The sequence below is a fragment of the Pseudopipra pipra genome, unplaced genomic scaffold, assembly GCF_036250125.1.
Source record: "Pseudopipra pipra isolate bDixPip1 unplaced genomic scaffold, bDixPip1.hap1 HAP1_SCAFFOLD_173, whole genome shotgun sequence".
Taxonomy (NCBI): domain Eukaryota; kingdom Metazoa; phylum Chordata; class Aves; order Passeriformes; family Pipridae; genus Pseudopipra; species Pseudopipra pipra.
This window is the reverse complement of record NW_026990652.1, coordinates 1-19582: the sequence shown is the minus strand read 5'-3', so window position 1 is coordinate 19582 and position 19582 is coordinate 1. Positions and strand designations below refer to the sequence as shown.

The window sequence follows — 19582 nt, the reverse complement described above, 5'->3', positions numbered from 1 at the left end:
CTTAAACTTACCAGCTGAGTCTTAGAGGCTTCTTTGAAGAGCTGAGTTCAGGCAGGAAAATTGTCCCCCCAGGAGGGACTCTGTGCCTGCTCTCCCGTGGCTCCAAGGGATCTCTGGCCCTTCACGCCGGCACCGAGATTTTCTCGGGAAGGGCCTCAGATCCCCGGACCAGTCTGGGACACAGGCAAGATCCCCCTGCCTTTAGAAATGAGGCCTTCTTGTGGCTTCCTCCCCGTACCCATTGGTGGGTTCCAAAGAAGGCCTCTTGAAATGCCTTTTGGGCTGTCCATTGAAGCCTTGGGACCAAATTTGCCCCCTGGAGGGACAGTGCTGTTGGTGCCTCCCGGGTTGGGGCACCCCGAGGACTCCAGCGCGCACCGAAAGGATTATTCGGGGAGATCCTCGGGGTGCCCGGCCCTGGGGAGCTCAAAGCAAGGTCCCTGCCATGGATTCAGGCATTCCTGAGAGTATCCCAGGGGTACCTGTCCCTGCTAGACATGGAGCTCTCTAATGGGCTGTAATTTGGTTCTAAAAGTGGTGCTCCAAGTGCCAAAGCAGTGTGGGATTGGGATTAAGAAATGAGTGGTGATGGTGCAATTGGCTGTTTTCTCTTGAATGTAATGGTATGAGCTGCAGGAGTGCCAGGTGTGTGTTCCAGTCCCCAGCATTTGGTTTGCACATGTCCTGGTCAGACACAGGTCCAACTTCCTCAGTCCTTAACCCAGTAGAGGGAGAATGAAGGACTGGCAGTGTTAAGGTGATTGGTGTGACAGGGGTTAAACTGGGAAAACATTGGGGAATTCCTGAGTTTGTGTATTGCCCAAACTCACCCAAACCTGTTCTAGGTAGAGACTTCCTGAAAGACTTGAGGCAGAAATGAAATGGAAAACTGGGGATATTGAAAGTGTAACTGCTGAAATTGAATGTGTCCAAGCAGCAGCTCTTGTTGTGCAGGGAATAACTCCTGTCAGCAGCAAGGTCGCGACTGAAGTGGCAGCTGCAGTTGTTCCTGTGGTGTGGGCCAGTGGAACTGCAGGAGAGTGGAAGAGGGCAGAACCTGTAGGTATTACCCCTAATGTGGGATCTCTCCTGGTAAGGCAAAGCCAGTATCCTTTAAAATCAGAATGCCAGCTTGGATTGGTTGCAGTAACAGCTAAATTGGCTCCTCCTGGTTTGCTTGTAGGACGTGAATGCAAGAACCTGCCAAGAAAACCAATAGCCAAGGTGACTGATTAGTGCAGAACCTGAGAGAACCACCTTGAATGACAGCCTCGAGCAGTTTCCAGTACTGGATTGCAAAGATGGCCTTTGCTGCATCTGCTTGAGCAAGGAAAGCCAAGAAACCTTTGCTTTGGCAGGAGAAAATCTAGAAAGCGGGAAGGAAGAAAAGAAGCCCCCTGACTCCTCCTGAGCCCCAGACAGCCCATGAACTGCCTTGCTGGGAATGGTAGGATGGGGTGGACTCTGGATTGCTCCCTCTGGATGTGTGGTAAGACTGTTCTGCCAACTTTTCCAACAGCCTGTAAGCATTTGCTGCCTTGGCTAGATGGTGCAAGGGCAGCCTTTAAGCAGCTGAAGCATTCCCTGAGGAGAGCTCTGGGTCTGCCAGATGTCTCAGAAGTGTTGGAAGCATCTTTGGTGGGGAGGGCAAACAAAGGCCAAGGTGTGCAGTGACCCCCCTGAGAAGGGACTTTGAGTTAATGGCATCCCTGCAAGTGAACTGTGTGGGCTGTTTCCCCTGTAGGGCAGGTGATAGTCCCAGCTACAGTGATGGGAAAAATGGTAAAAAGGGAGCCCCAAAAGCTGGAAATCCTCCAGGAGGCTCTTGGCAAACAGAGTTTCCTGCATTCCCCCTGCAAGAAGGACAGTGATAGCTTTAGAGTACTGGTAGATCCTTTGGATAGATAGCCTTGAGTGTGTCCTTGTTGCACCAGTAGGCCTTGTCAAACTCCCCATATTGCAGGGGATATACCTATTAAAGTTTAAAATGATCTCCATAATCCTTTGTTGTCTTGAGGCTCTCCCCTGCAGGAACTCCAGGAACTCCTGGTGCCACCTGGGCCGATGGATTGGACGCCCCAGCCCCTCCGTTCCTGCCCAGCCACTGGGTCCGTGTCCAGTGGTGGCACTGCCAGCCCTGCAGGTGAAGTGGGAAGGGCCTTTCCAGGTCTTGTGGGTCACATTTATAGCAGGTAAAGTTGCAGAAAAAGGACCTGGGGTCTCTTCTTCTTGAGTTCAGAAAGCTCCTTTTGATTGGTGAGCAGGACAAAGTGGATCCTTCAGAGTTCCCATCCGTGTTTGTGTCTCAGCCTGTGTTAGGATTCAGGGCTGTGGCTGTTGCTGTCACTGAGGAGTCAAACTCTGCTTTAAATAAGGAGACAATGGCCCAATGGCTGCATGTTAAGAAAAAAGGTGGAATGCTGTCTATGTTTTAAGATGTAACAAGGGCTAATCCTTTTTGCAGTGGGATGTAGCCTGGCAAGTGCACAGAGCTGAGCCAAGGGATTGAAAGGGACCAAGCAAGGGAGGTGAAGAAAGAAGGAAGAAGGGAAGTGAGGCAGCAGGCAAGCAGCAGCAAGTTGCTGTGTAAGTAGGTGAGTTGTGTTCAGATTCCTAAGGCAGGCACTGAGGACTTTGAGGGCTCCAGACAGAGCAGACCTGGGAAGGCCCTCGGTGAAACGCCTTGGAAACCTTGTAAGGGTAGGTGTGTATGGTGATAAGTGTTGGAAAATGTCCTGAATGTGGAACAGGAAGGCAGGGACGGAAAATGAACCCTCCTGTAATGCTGACCCCTCCCATCAGTTGCAGTGGAGATAGCTGTGTGTGCCCTTTGGGAGCTGATTGCCAGGGCACCCGTTGGGCTGGGATCATGGCAGGGTGTTGTAAGCAAGGAATGCCTGGCTTCTAAAACTCACCAGCTGAATCCTAGAGGTTTCTTTGAAGAGCTGAGTTGAGGCAGCAGAATTGGCCCCCCAGGAGGGACTCTGTGCCTGCTCTCCCGTGGCTCCAAGGGATCTCTGGCCCTTCACGCCGGCACCGAGATTTTCTCGGGAAGGGCCTCAGATCCCCGGACCAGTCTGGGACACAGGCAAGATCCCCCTGCATTTTAGGACCAAATTGGCCCCCCTGGAGGGACAGTGCTTTTGGTGCCCCCCGGGTTGGGGCACCCCGAGGACTCCAGCGCGCACCGAAAGGATTATTCGGGGAGATCCTCGGGGTGCCCGGCCCTGGGGAGCTCAAAGCAAGGTCCCTGCCATGGATTCAGGCATTCCTGAGAGTATCCCAGGGGTACCTGTCCCTGCTAGACAGGGAGCTCTCTAATGGACTGTAATTGGGTTATAAAAGTGGTGCTCCAACTGCAAAGGAACTGTGGGATTGGGATTAAGAAATGAGCAGTGATGGTGCAATTGGCTGTTTTCTCTTGAATGTAACTGTAAGAGCTGCAGGAGTGCCAGGTGTGTGTTCCAGTCCCCAGCATTTGGTTTGCACATGTCCTGGTCAGACACAGGTCCAACTTCCTCAGTCCTTAACCCAGTAGAGGGAGAATGAAGGACTGGCAGTGTTAAGGTGATTGGTGTGACAGGGGTTAAACTGGGAAAACATTGGAGAATTCCTCAGTTGGTGTATTTGCCAAACTCACCCAAACCTGTGCTATGAAGAGATGGAGTGGAGTCTCTGATCTCCTGGGTAGTTGTTCTGCATCATCTGGGAGTTTCTGGGATTAGACGGGACTGTGCAGAGAGGGAGCAGTTTGTCCTGTGTAGTTGGGATGGGTTTGTTCAGGATGCCTTGGGAGGCAGGGCTGGAGAGGCCCCTCTGTTGGCTGTAGTGGTGGAAGGTTGTAGCAGCAGGGATGGAGCCTTCGACCTCCTGCTCCCCCCGTGAGCCCCGACGGGACCGTGCCCTTGGCAATGGAGGGCCCCCCATTGCTGAGTCAGCGGTTCCGGGGGCCAGGAGGGATGGGATCAGGATGCCGAGCTCCGCCCAGGGCCAGGGCTGTCAATGTTCAACCATGGAGAGAACTGAAAGCAGAGTGAGATGGAGGCCAAGCTGCAGCACAAGGATGGGTGAGAAAAGACCCTGGTCCTCAGGTGGAGCTTTGAATTCCCTGGAAAAATGGATCCTGTCAGATGGTTCAGGCCCTCTGTGGGTGCTGGAGCAGAGGCCTCTTTAATTTATGGTCACCCTAAATAGCTGCAAGGACAGCAAGTTCTGACTGCAGGATGAGGTGGGAAACAAAGTGCAGTGGTCCAGAGAAAAGCTGAGCTTAAAATTGGTCCTGTGCCAGAGCAGCCTCGTGCAGTGCTTGTTGCTGTCCCTGAGTATCCCATTGCAGTGGATATTTCCAAGGGTGCCTTGTGCTGGGGGCACAAGGGGGCAGTTCCCTTTCCCTGGGCAGGGCAGGCAGGGCACGTTTCCCCCCTCGAGGGTGGCTCCACAGTCCCACCCTGTGCCCTGGGAGCATGGCAGAACACCTGGACCCACTGTCCTTGTCAGAGAGGGCACAAGGGATGGTTGGATGGGTGAGGGAATGGTTCAGGGAGTACAAGCACCATTAGAGTGAGTAGGGCAGCACATGGAAAGGAAGGGGGGAGTTAATCCAGACAAAATCCAAGCACCTGCCCAACCTGTGATAGTTTTAGGAACTCAGAGGTGTTGTGGTCCCCAGGAACTGTTGCCCAGGACTAGGCAGGAGACTTCAGGCTTGGTCACCCCCAGAGCAAGGTGGAAGCCCAGCAGTTTATTGGTTGGTTTGGCTTTTGGTGACAACAAGGTCCTCCTTTGGGACCAATCCTTGGCCCGGGCCATAAAGTCCCAGGGCAGAAGTGTGAGTTTGATTGGGAAATGAGCAGCAGGGAGGGTTGGAAACAGCTCAGGGAGCAATTCAACAGGCTCCAGACGTGTGGCCAATACGAGCTCCAGAGGGGGAACTGAAGGTTCCTGCCAGTGCTAATGATGCCAATTGGAGCCTCTGGCAGAAGTAGGGTCGTGTAAGGGGGGACTCCTGAATTAGATGATCAATGGAGCATAGAGGCGTGAGAAAGAAATCATATTAGGATGTGAAACCAGCTGGAGTGTGGTACAATGTAACTTGATGGCACAAGCTAATTGTAAGGTCCATTGTGCTTTTCAGCAAGTCAGCCTGATATCCCCTGTTATCAGAGCTGAGTTCTTCCTTGGTTCTGCTACATCTTGCAAGGTAGGTACATCTACCCTTGAAACACCATGGGAGAGGTCATCCCTAGGGGTGAGAAAGATGATGGTGAGAGGAAGATGATGTGGTCAGGGGTGGCTGGCCCCTTGCCCTACAAGTAGGGCAGGCCCAGACTGTTGCCACCAGGCAATGATCAGGCGGGGTTTGGCTGCCATTCAGGCCTCCCCTTACACTGCGTCCTGGCCCTACGTGGTGTAATGTGGAGCTGATCAAATGGGCTGTCAGGACTGCTGAGCTGAGCGATCCTCATCCTGCCACCGAGCCTGTGTTGCTCCGCGGGGACGCCCGCTAAGGGATGGGCACCGACCAGCTGCTGCAGATCCTGACAGCCCTGCCTGGCTGGGGGGGGTGGGCACAGGTTAGTGATAGGAGGCAAATGGGGAAAAAAGACTTTAAATATCCTTTAGTGTTCCTTTAATACCCCTTATTTAGTATTCATAATATTTTCCCTTTAATTTCCCCTTTTACTAACCAAATATCGTGTTAATAGTTATCCATAATATTGTGTTAAGATGCTTTTTGGTATCCCTTTAACTCCCTTATTACTAGTTAATATTATACTGTATTGAATGCTGTTCTTAGTATTTGTTTTAATGCCACACAATAAGGCAGTTCATTTGTATCCTTTTTTAACTTTTGATTCTCTTTGCTAAGTTTATTATTATTATTATTCTCACTGCAATAAAGATATCTTGTGTGTTTGAATGTTTGTGGCACTTGTCTTTATTCTGGGCATGTATCCTAATGAACTGTTACAGGTAGGAATGAAGTGCCCTTAGGATTTGGGAATAGGAAGTTACTGGAAGCCAGCCCAAGCTAGACCCTGTTGGAGAAGCAGCTCTGAGTATGTTCTTGGGCTTTAGTGGGAACTTAAGAAATGATAAGAGGGCCTGAAGTCCCCATAGGGCCTTGGGTAAAAAGCTCCTCCAGGATGCCCAGGCCAGGCCCTGCTCAGGAAGGCAGCCCCATGGAATGGAGATGGTGTATCCAAGCCAGAGCCAGAGCAGGGGTCGGGGCACGAGCGAGGCCTCGGGAGGGAGTTGCCCCCGGCCCTGTGGTTGAAGCAACAAGTGTCGATCCCCTGGACAGTGAGCACAAATCACTGGGGAAATGGGGAAAAGCCCCAGAGCAAGTGCTGGGAGCAGAGAGGGAGCATGCATGGCTCACTGCTGGGTCAGCCACATCTGTCAGTGGGAAGCACTTTTGGAAAGCAGGAGCTTATAACCCGTGCCAGAGGGAGTTTGAAGTCACGATAGGGGGAGGCAAAAGTAGTCCATGTGCTGAGTGAGACACTGTACCTGTGGGAATGAAACAGGAAGAACTAGGGCAGTGTCAGGTTTGTAGGGATTTGGGGTCAGTTGGCAGTGGTTTGGCTACTTGGCTCCCAAGTGCCACCCTCACGGAATTAGTGATTAAATGCAGACAAGGAAAATGGGAATATATTCCTGTGAATAAATGTTAGTGGAGGGAATGATATTGCCATGTTGTAGCTTGGTATCTTACAGAAACTGTGGATCCTGGCCATCCTCACAGCCCTTGTGGTCCCTCTGGGCGATGCTGTTCCCTGGAAAGTTCCCTGGAAAAGGTGCCTGTGTCGGGTGACTTGGTTTGATTTGGATGGAGATGGAAAAGCAGCTCCAAACCAGGACCTCAGGACAAGGTGACCTGGGAAGCAAATGGCCCTTGCCCAGGGGTCAGTCTCCCTTTGTGCCCGGGGGGACTCTCTGGCAGGGCCGGGGTCTGTCGGGCTCATTGTGCGGGCGGCTGTTGGTGCCCTCAGGGGAATTGGATGGATGTGATTCCAGGGGCTGGGAGCACTGTTGCCATGCAGTGCTGTAGTTTCCCTTACGGTGCCGGGTCCGGGGGTCTCCCTGGCATCGTTGTCCCCCTGTGTGAGCGGTGCCAGTCCCAGCCCCAGTGTCACAGCAGCAGGGCCGTCCCCTGGGCTCTGCCTGCTGGGCTGTTCTGGGAAGTGCTGCCAAAAGAGCAAAGGGATCAGCTGGGGCAGGGGATGGCACAGTTTGGCATCATCCTCCCGAGGCGAATATCGGTCCAACTGTTGGGTACCTGCTGCCTGTGTCCTGCAGCCCAACATCATCAGGATCATAGAATTCCTTTCTTCACTCTGATTCCAGTGCTTCCTTCTTGCCCCTGGCAGTGAGGCTGGGGGGACACGGGACTGGGAGGAACAGGAGCTGGTATTGGATTTGTAGACAGTGGAGACATGGAATTGTTTGGTAAGCAATGGCAAAGAGCTGGGCCAGGTGTATCCTGAGTGCTGAATTTAGGAGCACAAGGGATGCCCACTGTATTTACCCCCCACCCTTCACTCCAGAATGTGATGGGGAGTTTGGGCAGCTCTCTAATGGTTCCCCAAGATGTAATTGTTGTGCACAGGGGAACACCAGTAACTTATGAACTGGGCTGAGTGCACATGACATGGTGTGTATATTGTAATACAAAGAAATGAGGCACAGAAGGACTTAATGAGTACCAGTGAACTGATCTGGAGGGCTGTATTCACACCCTGGATTGCAAAAATTAACTGGATTTTGTCTCCTGAATTGCTGCAGTGCACCAACTGATATCGTGCTGGAAAAATATGACACTGCAATGTAAGTAAACCAGGGATACTTGTATGTAAATACAAATTATTGCCCTGTAAATTTGAAATAAGACTTGACTTGATCACCAAATGCAAACAGTAATTATAGGGGTCAATTAATGGCCTATGGGCATCAGGTAGAACAAGTCACTGCTCACCACTGGTGGGACATATTTACAGGATTCTCACCATCTGCTACAAAGTTTTTGAACACTTTAATCCATCCACTGATCACAGTAATTATACTGATTTTATGAACAATATGCAGTTGTTGACTCTGGGATCAACGAGAAGAAGTTGTTCAAAGGCTGCAGGTGCAGTGAGTGTGTGCTGGGCCAAGGCAGCCAAGGTGTGTGCAGCTGTTCCGTGCCCTCCACCCTTGGCCCCGCCGGGCGCCTGCCCAGCGCTCCAGGGGTGGCCAACGGGGAGCTCACGGGAACCTGCCCGTGCCCACGGCCCCACAGTGCTAGGCCTGGCCTAAAGCCAGCTTGGTTGGGCAGAGCCTGGCCAGCGGGACCCCCTTGGAGCCGCCCCGCAGCGTCCCCTGGTGTGGAGGCACCCGCAGGAATTGTCCCAGTGCCGGAGCCTGCGGGATCGGCTGCCCCGGGGCTGCCAGTGGGCTGGGGGGGAGCAGGAGGGGGCGGTGGGGAGGGATTTCTGCTGAGCCACAGTTCTGCCTTGCTCATTTCCTTTTGTATCCCCTAAATCTGTATCCCATGTGTTGGACTGTGTTTGTTTAAGCTGTTCCTATTATTCCATGACCGGTGAGGAGTTGTTTTCTGGAGTACCCTGCCTGTCAGCAAAACACCAGGCCCAAAGGATCCTGGCAAGTGCAGCCCTGGAAGAGACAGGAATATTCAAAAATGCACCAGTTCTTGTGAAGCTCAACCGTGTAAAACATTTATGGAGCTAAAATTCCACAGCACTGAGCTGTTGGGTCCCAAATAATATTGGAGGGAGAGGCAGAAAATGCCACTGCTGCTGGGGCTGAACTGTGTGCAGTGACTGGGCAGGACTTGGCCCTGATGCCTGAGTGCATCTTTAGGATAGATCCCAACTGTCAGCCCCTGGCTCCATAACTTGAGAAGAGGGTGTTCCTGCAAGCCCAGCTGCTGTGTTGGTGGTCCTGGGGGCACCTCTTGCCCTGGCCTGCTGTGAATGTGTTTGTGTTGCAGCTCAATAAAGTCCCTTCTAGTGGTGATTGTGTCAATTTTGTGTCAGTTCCTTTCCCCTCTCCCCGTGGCTGCATCACTGGCTTGTGCCTAAATGAACTCTTCCCCTGCAGCAGTTCCCTGGTGCTCTCAGACAGGGTGGAGCTGAGGCTCCTGAGCAAAGGGAAAAAGGATCCATCCAAGGCAGGCCCGTGCTCACCCCCTGCCTTCCTCCAGCCTCCCGTGTTTCCAGTTCCCATCCCTGCTGGACACACAGCCTGTTCCCAAACAACCCCTGTTCCTGTTCTCTCTCTGTGTTTTTGAGGGGCATTCCTGGGCTGCTGCCCCCCATTCTTTATAAATGAAGTGCCAAGAGCCCCAAGTGCAGAGAGGTCTGCAGGGAATCAGTGCCTAGAGCTGCCTGTGCCTGCCTGTGTTCCTGCAGTTCTCCTTCCTGTTCTCCCTGGGCTGGAGAGACCTGCCTGCCCTGGGTTTATTGGAGCAGAGGGATGGGATTACATTTGTCCAGAAGGTTTGTTCACAGACATGTTTTCTGACAGACAGTGCCATTTCCCTTTTGTCTTTCCCAAGTTTTTCCAAGTGCTGCCCAGCACGGGGATCCATGTGGTGGGACAGTGACTGGCAGGAGGAAGGGGAGCCTTGGCCTCACCTGCCCAGCTCAGGTGGGTGGCACAGAATGGGGGTGGGCTGGCAAGGCATGAACACATTTCTGAGTTCTGGAGTGCCTTGAATCCTTTCCCTGTCAGGTTTCTCTCCCTCATTTCCTGGGCTCCATTGTCCCAGGTGTCTCTTCCTTTGCCCAAAGTCCAATGGCAGAGGATTGACTGACTCCCATGGGAGGTTTGGAATGAAAAGGGTTCTGTTCAAATGGGGCAAGGAATGCAGTAAGAAAGATGAGCCTCCTTTTAGTGCCTGAAGTAGAGAGGAATAAAAATGGTGGAAAAGGTCCCATTTTATTTGTTGTCCCCCCTGGATTTTTCATGGCTAAAACTCTCTAGTGAGCAATTGAAGAGAAGGGTGAAGGGCAGGAGCCTTTGACTTGCCCAGTGCCCTTAATTGCCTTGTTCTCCTCTCTTCCAGGCCAGGCCAAAGCCCTGCTCCAGCCCAGCTCTGCCAAGTGCCCTGGGCTGGGAGCAGCCAAAGGCAAGAGGCTGCAGCCCCGCCGGCCGGGCTGGGGGCTCCTGGTGCTGCCCGTGGGGTGGGGTAAGTCAGAGGGACACGTTTCTCTCCTCCTGCTGTTGGCATTTGCTCCCTGGGCACTGGATGTGTAAGGAAGGACGGAGTGGCAGGGAAGGGCAGTGTTTCCAAACTGTCTGAATGTTGCCCCCAGGTTTGGGATGGAGCAGGGATGGGGGTGGTTGGGTTTGGCCTGGGCTGGTCAGGATCAGCCATAAAGGACCCACCAGAGCCCTGAACCCTCACTGGACATGTCCAGCCCCTCAAGTCATTAATTTTCAATAGAGGACAAAGTATTGGTACTTGCTTCTGATCTGTGGAGGATTTCCTTTGGAATGATCAATGCAAAACATCTCTTTGGGTCTTTTGTTTGTTTGTTTGTTTGTAATTTCCTCTCTGGCTTCAATGAGTTTGGTGTGTTCCTATTAAGGAAGCAGCCTGTTTTTATCTTGAAATTTGGGGTGGTTTGGTTTGTTTAGGTTTTTTTCCCCCCACTGACTCGGGCCATCCGTGCATAGTCCGTGTTGTCCCACAGGACTGTTCTGGTTCTGGGTCAGAGAGAGAGAAGGGAAGTGGCTTTTCCTCATCTGGAATGTTTCCAAGCAGAAGTGGGACATTGTCCTGCCCCTCCCCAAAGCACTGCAGGCACCTGGGAGTAGCTCAGGGCTGGCCCAGTTCTCTGAGACAGAACCATGGTGGAGAGGTTTAAGTATTAATCACATCTCTGGTGTCCCTTGGTTGCAAAGATTGGGTCCTACAGTCCCAGAGCGTTAAGGAAAACAAGGAACTTCTGTTCTTCCTGGCAAACCTTCTGCTATTACTTGTGCAGTGTTTGGGTTCTGTTGTCTGAGTTCCTGTCCAGGATCTTTCTAAGAGAACCTGTTAGAAATGTAGAGGTAGGATTAGAATTTGGGTCTGTTGCCTCCCCAACTGCCTCCAAGTCCTGATGGACTGGAGTGATGAGTACTTTCAGCCCAGGGTATTTCTTACTATTGTGTGGCTTTCCCTCAGCTGTGGGTGAGGAATTGTGCAGGCAAGGCCTGTGTGCCCGTGGGTGTCTCCCGTGTGTGTCCGTGTGGCAGGGCTGGGACAAGGACTCGTGCAGGGACCCAGCTGGCACTGGAGCTGCTGCCATTCTGAGCCACTGCTAAGGGCTGTGGAGAGACCCTCTGGGAGGCTGTTGCCAGGATTCCATTGGGAGCTGGATCTCCCTCCAGCTGCAGCAGCCAGGGGAGGGTTCTTCCTTGTGCAGCCCAGTGGCTTCTGCTCAGGCTGGCCCAGAGTGGGGCTGGGGCAGGTTCTCCAGGGAACTGGAGCCAGCCCTGAACGGGGCTCTGGAGAGCAGGAGCTGCAGGGACTGAGGTTTGCAAAGCTGGGCTGAAGTTTGTCAAAGCAGCAGAACATTCTCATTCTGGTGGGTTTGTGGAGTCCGTGTTGGTGCCCAGGAGAACTGGGTCAGACTGGGCTTTGTGGTCCGAGAGCTGCCCCCCTAAATTTGGCAGGCTGTGTGTGCTGGCAATGAAGTGCTATCCCAGAGGCTGATGGTTTCTGTCTCCAGGGATGCCCAGGACGCTGCTAATGCCCAGGGATCTGCTCTGGGTCCAGGCTGTCCGTGCTGGAGGGCCCTGGTGGCTGCAGTCCCTGAGCCCGCAGAGACAGAGAGAGCCCCGGCCCGAGGGGCCTTTGGCCCCTTGTCCTGAATTTGGGGTGAGCCTGGGAGCGTGTGGAAGGTGAGAATGAGGGCTGTGTTCCAGCCTGACACCGGGAAGGTCAGTGTTTCCCTGGAGGGGGAAGGTTTGGGCCCGCAGGCTGAGTTGGAACAGGACCAGGGCAACAGACGCTGCTGTCTTTTGTTGCCTCCTGAGGGCTTCTGTCCCCCTTGGAGATTTCCTCCCGGGCTGTGGCCCCACAGGGAGCAGAAGGGAAAGCTACCAATGCCATGGGCATTGCCAGCCTTTGTCTCTCTGCTTTGCCATCCAAGCTGGGAATTTGCTGCTGTTGCTGCCGAGGCTCCCCTACCTGGGAGTTGTGTCCTCCTTGCAGCCCTTCCCAGCCCCAGCCATGAGCTCCAGTTGTGCCTCTGTGTGTCTGGGAGTGTTTGCTGGGACTGTGCTTCCAATGTATCATCCCTGAGAAGATCCTGTTGTTCCAGAGCACTGGGGACAGTTTGGGTTTGGCAGCTTCAGAGCTGGATTGGAGCAGTCCCTGAAAAGAATCAGGAGAGTGGAGGTTTGTCCCAGTGGTGCTTTCACACCCCACTGGACAGGCTGGGCTTTGTGTTTGGGGTTGTCCTGTATTTGCTCTGCAGATAATGGGCCCTTCCCAATTCAGCCCAGCAGATCCCAAGGGCTCTGACAGGAATATTTGTTCTTTCCTTCCCTTTGGGATAACTTCATCTCCAAATTGCCATGAGCAATTCCTTAATTTCTCCTGAAGAAAACCAAGTGTCAGAGGCAGTTTGCCAAGGAGGCCAGAAGTGTCTTTGGAGCAGAGAGTGCTGCCAGCTGCGTGTGCCTGTCCCCAGCCTGGCACTGCCCACAGGGACACACGGGGCACTGACCATGAGAGGGAACAAAACCACTGCCTGCCAGAGGGTTTGTCCTGGGCCAGTCAGGCCTGGGGCAGGAATTGGACTGGGCAACTCCATCAGCTGCTCTTCCCTCCCCCACAAAGCCCCATCCCCTGGGCATTAATGACATGCCCTGTGCCCAGCGCTCCCTGTTCACCCAACTGAAACCAGAGCAAGGCTTGCTTTGCTTGGAACAACTTAAAATAACTTTAAACCAAAATAAATCACTTTTTTCTTCTTTTTTTTCTTTTAGATGCTGGAATTGCCTCTCTGGGTGTGTGCTGAGCTCTGGCTGCAGGGGACTGTCAGGCCTTGGTGGCTGTGAGTTCCTGTTCTTCTCCCTGGGAAACTGGAAAGAGTTATTCATTAGATTGCAGAAATGTAATTTTGAGGGGACCCAGCAACTGTTTGTGTAGGAAAAGGTGAGGTGCTGCAGAGGGGAGGGAGGTGGCATTTTGGAGGGGTCCCACTGAGGGGGGAGTGGAGAGCCTGGGGCTGGAGTGTGAGTTATTAAACAGGGAAGAAGGGAAGGATGCTTGGGAGGGAAACACTCAGGGAATGTGTAGGGATGGAATGGAAATTTGGGGTGTCAGGAAGAGATAATTGATGATGTAGAGGAAGGGAAATGTTGGGGGTAAGACTTGATCTCATCTGTAGAGGACAGAAGGACCATTTAGAGGTAAAGTGAGGCAGTGAGTGGTGGGCAGGTCGGGAAAATTTGTGTTTGTAAAATTTCAGGTCACCTGTAGCAGAGAGGATGTACCTCCTGATGGACACTGAGACAGTCAGGGGTGGGCAGGAGGGGGGGAAACCTTTGGGGTTAAAACTTGAGGGAACGTCCAGGGCAGAGAGTGAATATTTTGAAGGATAAATGAGGTACTCAGTGGTGGACAGCTGGGGAGTGTTTTAGGGTAAACTTGGGGTAGCCCACAGGGTAGAGAATGAACATGTATTTGTACCGAGGAGCTGATTACATGTGGGTAGGTAAGGAGAATTTTGGGAGTAAAATCTGGGCAATCTGTAGCAGAGTGAATGAATATCTTGGTGTGAAGTGAGGCAGTCAGTGTTTGGCAGGTAGGGAAAAATTCTGTTTGTAAAATTTGAGGTCACGTGGAGCAGAGAGAATGTACATCCTGAGGTAAACTGGGGTAATCAGTTGTGGACTCATAGGGAAAATTGGGAGGGAAATATCTGAGGTAATCTGCACGGTAGAGAATGAATATTGAGAGATGAACATGAGGTACTCAGTGGTGGACTTGTAGGGAAAATTGTGGGGGTCAAATCTGTGGCAATGTGCAGCAGAGAGAAGGAACATTTTGGAATAAAGTGAGGCAGTCAGTAGGGGAGAGGCAGAGAAATTTCTGAGGGTGAAACTTGAGCAAAGCTGCAGGGCAGAGAATGAATATTTGGAGGTCCAAAAGAGGCAATCAGGAGTGTGCAGTAGGGAAGACTCTGGGGAGAGAATGACTCTTGTGTTCAAAAAGAGGTAATCAGGAGTGGGCTGGAAGGGGAAAGTTTGGGGGTTAAAAAGGAGGTTCATTCTCTGCAGGGCAGGGAATGAACACACTGAGGTAACCTGAGGTGATGAGTGGTGAGAGACACAGACAATTGTGGGTGTTAAAGTTCAGGTAATCTGCTGGGAAGAGAAGGAACCTGTTGAGGTAAAGATGAGGCACTGGGTGGCAGACAGGTGGGGAGAGGTTTGAGATAAGCCTGAGGTGTGTGTGGGGTGCAGAATGACCCTCTGTAGGTACAAAGGAGCTGGTCAGACGTGGACAGGTAAGGCAGATGTTGGGAGTAAAATGTGGGGCAATCTGTCCCAGAGAGAATGAATCTTTTGGGGTAAGGTGAGGCAGTCAGTAGTGGGCAGGGAGGGAAATCTTTGTTTGTCAAACCTGAGGTAATGTGGAGGAGAGAGAATGCACCTCCTGGGGTAAACTGGGGCAAACAGTAGTGGACAGGTGAGGAGGTTTTGGGGGAAACTTTGAGGTCATCTGTGTGGCAGAGGATGAATGTTTGGAGGTAAAAATGAGGTAATAAGTAGTTTGCAAGCAGGGAAAACTGTGAGGGTAAGTGTGGATGTCACCTAGGGGAGAAAATGAGGCTTTTGAGGTCCAGTGAGGCAGTCAGTGGTGGGCAGGGAGGGAAAATTTGTGTTTGTAAAATCAGAGGTCTTGTGGAGAAGAGAGAATGCACCTCCTGGGGTAAACTGGGGTAAACCTTGCGGACCTGCAGGGAAAATGTGGGGGGTAAAACTTGTGGGAATCTGCAGGGCAGAGAGTGAATCTTCTGAGGTGAAAATGAGTTCCTGGGTGGTGGAGAGGTGGGGAAAGTGTTGAGAGTAAACTGGAGGTGGTGTGCTGGGTAGAGAATGAACATCTTGATGTAGAAGTGAGTTGCTGAGATGTGGAGAGGTCGGGAAAATGCAGTGGGTCCAGAGTGAGGTCACCTGTAGCAGAGAGGATGTACCTCCTGATGGACACTGAGGCAGTCAGGGGTGGGCAGGAGGGGAAACCTTTGGGGTTAAAACTTGAGGGAATGTCCAGGGCAGAGAATGAATATTTTGAAGGATAAATGAGGTACTCAGTGGTGGACAGTTGGGAAGTGTTTTAGGGTAAACTTGGGGTAGCCCACAGGGTAGAGAATGAACATGTATTTGTACAGAGGAGCTGATTACATGTGGGTAGGTAAGGAGAATTTTGGGAGTAAAATCTGTAGCAGAGAGAATGAATACCTTGGGGTAAAGTGAGGCAGTCAGTGATGGGCAAGGAGGGAAAATTTGTGTTTGTAAACGTTGAGGTCACGTGGAGCAGAGAATGTACATCCTGAGGTAAACTGGGGTAATCAGTTGTGGACATATGGGGAAAATTACAGGGGTAAAACTTGAGGTAATGTCCAGGGGACAGAAGGAATATTTTGAGTTAAAACTTGGGGGGTTTTTAAGGAGGTTATCTCCAGGGGAGAGAAAGGACATCAGGAGGTCAACTGAGGTAATCAGTGGTGGCCAGGTGGGGAGATTCAGGGCAGAAATCTCTGAGGTAATCTCCAGGGTCCAGAATGAATCCTGAGAGGTGCAGAGGAGGCAATCAGGAGTGGACACCACAGTGGGCCCAGGGAAGGTTCTGGGGGTAAAATGTGTGGTAGTGTCTGGCAGAGAGAATGAACATTTTGGGATAAACTAAGGCAGTCATCAGTGGACAGGTAAAACTAGAGAAACCCTCCAGGGTGGAGAATGAATATTTGGAGGTCAAAAGGAGGTAGTCAGTGGTGAGCAGGTGGGGGAAGTTTTGAGAGTAAACTTGAGGTGGTCTGTAGGGTAGAGCATGAACATATTTAGGTATACATGAGGTGATCAGCTGTGGAGAGGTAGGGAAATTTTGGGGGTCCCACTTGAGCAAATCTGCAGGGCAGAGCATGAATATTTGGAGGTCCTAAAGAGGTAATCAGGAGTGTGCAGGTAGGGAAGACTCTGGGATTTAAAAGGTAGGTAAACTCAGGGAGAGAATGACTCAATTTTGTGTTCAAAAAGAGGTAATCAGGAGTGGGCTGGAAGGGGAAAGTTTGGGGGTTAAAAAGGAGCTTCATTCTCTGCAGGGCAGGGAATGAACACACTGAGGTAACCTGATGTGATGAGTGGTGACAGACAGACAGTTGTGGGTGTTAAAGTTCAGGTAACCTGCTGGGAAGAGAAGGAACCTGTTGAGGTGAACTGAGGGTCTCTGCAGTGGCCAAGCAGGGAAATGTTGGGCTGATCCCTGAGTTGCTCCTGTGTGGGGCGGCTGCAGCGAGGCCGAGCCCTGGCCCTGATTTGCCAGCCATGGGCAGGGGGCTCTGTGCCAGCCGGGGGAGCAGCGGGGCCCCCGTGGCAGAGAGGGCAGGGGGGTTGTGGAGCTGCCCCGGGGGGAGCGGGGGGTCCTTTCCTGGGCCGCCTCCAGCCCCCCTCGATCCCCGGGGCTGCGCTGCCCCCCGAGGCTGTTTGAGGCAGAGAGTGCTGCCAGCTGCGTGTGCCTGTCCCCAGCCTGGCACTGCCCACAGGGACACACTGGGCACTGACCATGAGAGGGAACAAAACCACTGCCTGCCAGAGGGTTTGTCCTGGGCCAGTCAGGCCTGGGGCAGGAATTGGACTGGGCAACTCCATCAGCTGCTCTTCCCTCCCCCACAAAGCCCCATCCCCTGGGCATTAATGACGTGCCCTGTGCCCAGCGCTCCCTGTTCACCCAACTGAAACCAGAGCAAGGCTTGCTTTGCTTGGAACAACTTAAAATAACTTGAAAACAAAATAAATCACTTTTTTCTTCTTTTTTTTCTTTTAGATGCTGGAATTGCCTCTCTGGCTGTGTGCTGAGCTCTGGCTGCAGGGGACTGTCAGGCCTTGGTGGCTGTGAGTTCCTGTTCTTCTCCCTGGGAAACTGGAAAGAGTTATTCATTAGATTGCAGAAATGTTTTTTGAAACCTGTCCCCTTCTTTGTGCCTTTTGCTGACAGATCTTCTCTTTCTGCCTTTCAATTTACAGCCTCCTTGCAGCTCCCAGCCGGGAAAACCTGGGATAACTGAGGAGGGACCGAGATGAAGGTTTTAGCTGCAGACTTAGGCTAATTTCTAGGGGATACAGCAACTGTTTGTGTGGGAAAGTGTGTTTAACCACATTGGCCCAAGTTGTGTTTGAACCAGCTTGGAAAACCTGGGATAACTGAGGAGGGACAGAGATGAAGGTTTTGTCTGCAAACTTGGGGTAGTTTCTAGGGGATACAGCAACTGTTTTTGTAGGAAAGTGTGTTTAACCACATTGGCCCAAGTTGTGTTTGCACCAGCTGGGGCCAGAGGTGCCAGGCAATCCAAAGCAAACCCTGCTCAGCCTCTAAATCCCAGGGGAAGTTCTCCAAGCTGCTCATTGACGGACTAAAGATCCATTGAAATGGAACCAAGAGCACTACTAAGTTTCCTGAGAATCCCAGGATTGCTGTCCTAGAATTTTTAACAGTTTTTTTAATCTTTTTATGACAAAAATTACTTTCTTCCTTTGATTGAGTCCCTCAGTAGGATTTGGGATTTCTGTGGATTCTGAATCCCTCCCAGTGGCCCTGACACTGGTCAGAGCTGGCAGGACAAACAGAGTCAGAGCTCCTGGCAGGCACAGGGGCTTTCCCCCAGAGTGGATCCAACTGCTGCCCCCCAGCCTGGCCAGGCGGGATCTGCTTTGGCTCCCGGCTTCTGCCAGAGACAGAATGTGTTCCCTTGATTGGAATGAGGATCCCGTAGCTTCATCTCCTGGATGTTCCCTGGGCAGCTGATCCACTCTGCCCCACGTCCTGCTCTCAGTTCCTGCCCAGCCAGAGCCATCTGTGCCAAGGGCACGAGCACTCCCAGCCTGGATAGGGAATGGGGGACCGGCTTGTGCACAATTCACCTAGAAAGTCAAACGAGGGGACTGTTGGGCAGCGGCTTTGGCCGACACGGCAGCACAAAGATTGTTCTCTGCAGGGGGCCCAGGTTTGGGTGCCGGTCTCAGCTTTGCAGGTTTGGATGAATTCTACCTACAGCCCGCAATTCCATGCCGAATTCCTGCTGGAACAGCCTCCCAGTGCCTCCTGGAGCCCGGCTGTTCCCCCGCAGAGCTGCCGCTCTAACGCCAGGTTTGCCAGGAAGCAGCCACGGTTCCAGGTTTGCTCAGCGGGATCGGGACAAGGACAGGTTGATATTCCACAGACTTTGCTGTTTATAACCCTCCTCCCCCAGCCCCGCTGGTGTCCCTGGGGGGACTTGAGCGAGCTCCCTGGAATTGGGCCGGTTTTCCGCCCCGGGCCGGGCTCCAGGGGATGTGTTGGCCCAGGAGAAGGCGGGGGCCGGACGCGCTCCCGGCCCGGGGCGAGGCAGCCCCTGAGCACGGGCGAGGACGTCTGTCCGGGCGGGAAGCCGCTGTCCCTTCCGAGCCTCGGGAGCGGCCCCGGGGAGTTCTTTTCCCCGAGGAAAGGGATGCACAGCCCTGCCTTCAGGGCACCTCGGCTCTGACCCACCTGTTCCAGCTGTCCACGGGTTCTGCAGGTGCGGTTGGGTCCCCGAAAAACTGCGAATTGCATCCAAGCCCAACTTTCTCCAAGCACCCTCTTTTCTTTTCAGGCATCTCCGAGGGCTCTTGCTCGGGATTTAGTGCCGCTGAGGGCACATGGCCCTGGCTTTAAGGCTGCTGCTGGCTGCTGGCCTCCGGCTGGAAGGGCAGGGATTTGGGGCGGGCGGGACACACGTGGGGGGCGCGGGGGAGCTCTGGGAGGTGGGCCCTGGGAATGGCTGCCCGCGCTGCTCTGCAGCCCCGCCGTGCCGACACTGCCGAGTGCCAGCTGGATTCTTTGGGTCCTTTGGGGCTGGCGCTGGGGCGTGTCCAGGGTGAGGCATCTCAGGGGGCCCGTCCAGAGCAGCGCCCGGCTGAGGAGCCGCGGGCAGCCCTTTCCCCGTGCCCACCCCACGGGGGCTGTAGGGCACAGCTCCAGGGCACAGCTCATCCATCCCCTGGCAATAGGAAGCCCAAGCAGGGCTGGGTCGCTGTCTGTCGCTCCGGCCTCCTCCCGGCCCGCGTTCCCTGCCCAGCTGGGACTGCCCAGGGAGCCCCGAGAACGTTCCTGGCGGGAAGCGGGAGCCGCCGAGGGCTCCGTCCAACTCCGGGCCCGAAAAGCGGCCCCGACCTGAGCCCCCCCCGGCATTTTGGGTTCCGAAGGGCTCACCTGGAGGAGACGCTCCCCCGCCGGCGGGACCAGGCGCGACACTCGACCAAACGCCTTTGCCTCGGAGCGAGGGATCCCTCCGGACTCGTTTGGCTCCTTTATCCCTGGAAATGAGCTCGGATGCCA

At 53.2% G+C, this 19582-nt stretch overlaps 2 long non-coding RNA genes across 2 annotated transcripts; both read left to right on the top strand.

Annotated features, from left to right (window-relative positions):
- Positions 1–2609: 2609 nt before the first annotated feature.
- Positions 2610–7839, top strand: LOC135408079 (uncharacterized). The gene is made up of 3 exons (XR_010427231.1): positions 2610–4986; positions 5974–6059; positions 7789–7839. It is a non-coding gene; the product is annotated as an uncharacterized LOC135408079 (long non-coding RNA).
- A 5058-nt stretch (positions 7840–12897) lies between these two features.
- On the top strand, positions 12898–18788 carry LOC135408081 (uncharacterized). Its single transcript, XR_010427233.1, has 2 exons — positions 12898–13159; positions 18281–18788. It is a non-coding gene; the product is annotated as an uncharacterized LOC135408081 (long non-coding RNA).
- The last annotated feature ends 794 nt before the right edge of the window (positions 18789–19582 follow it).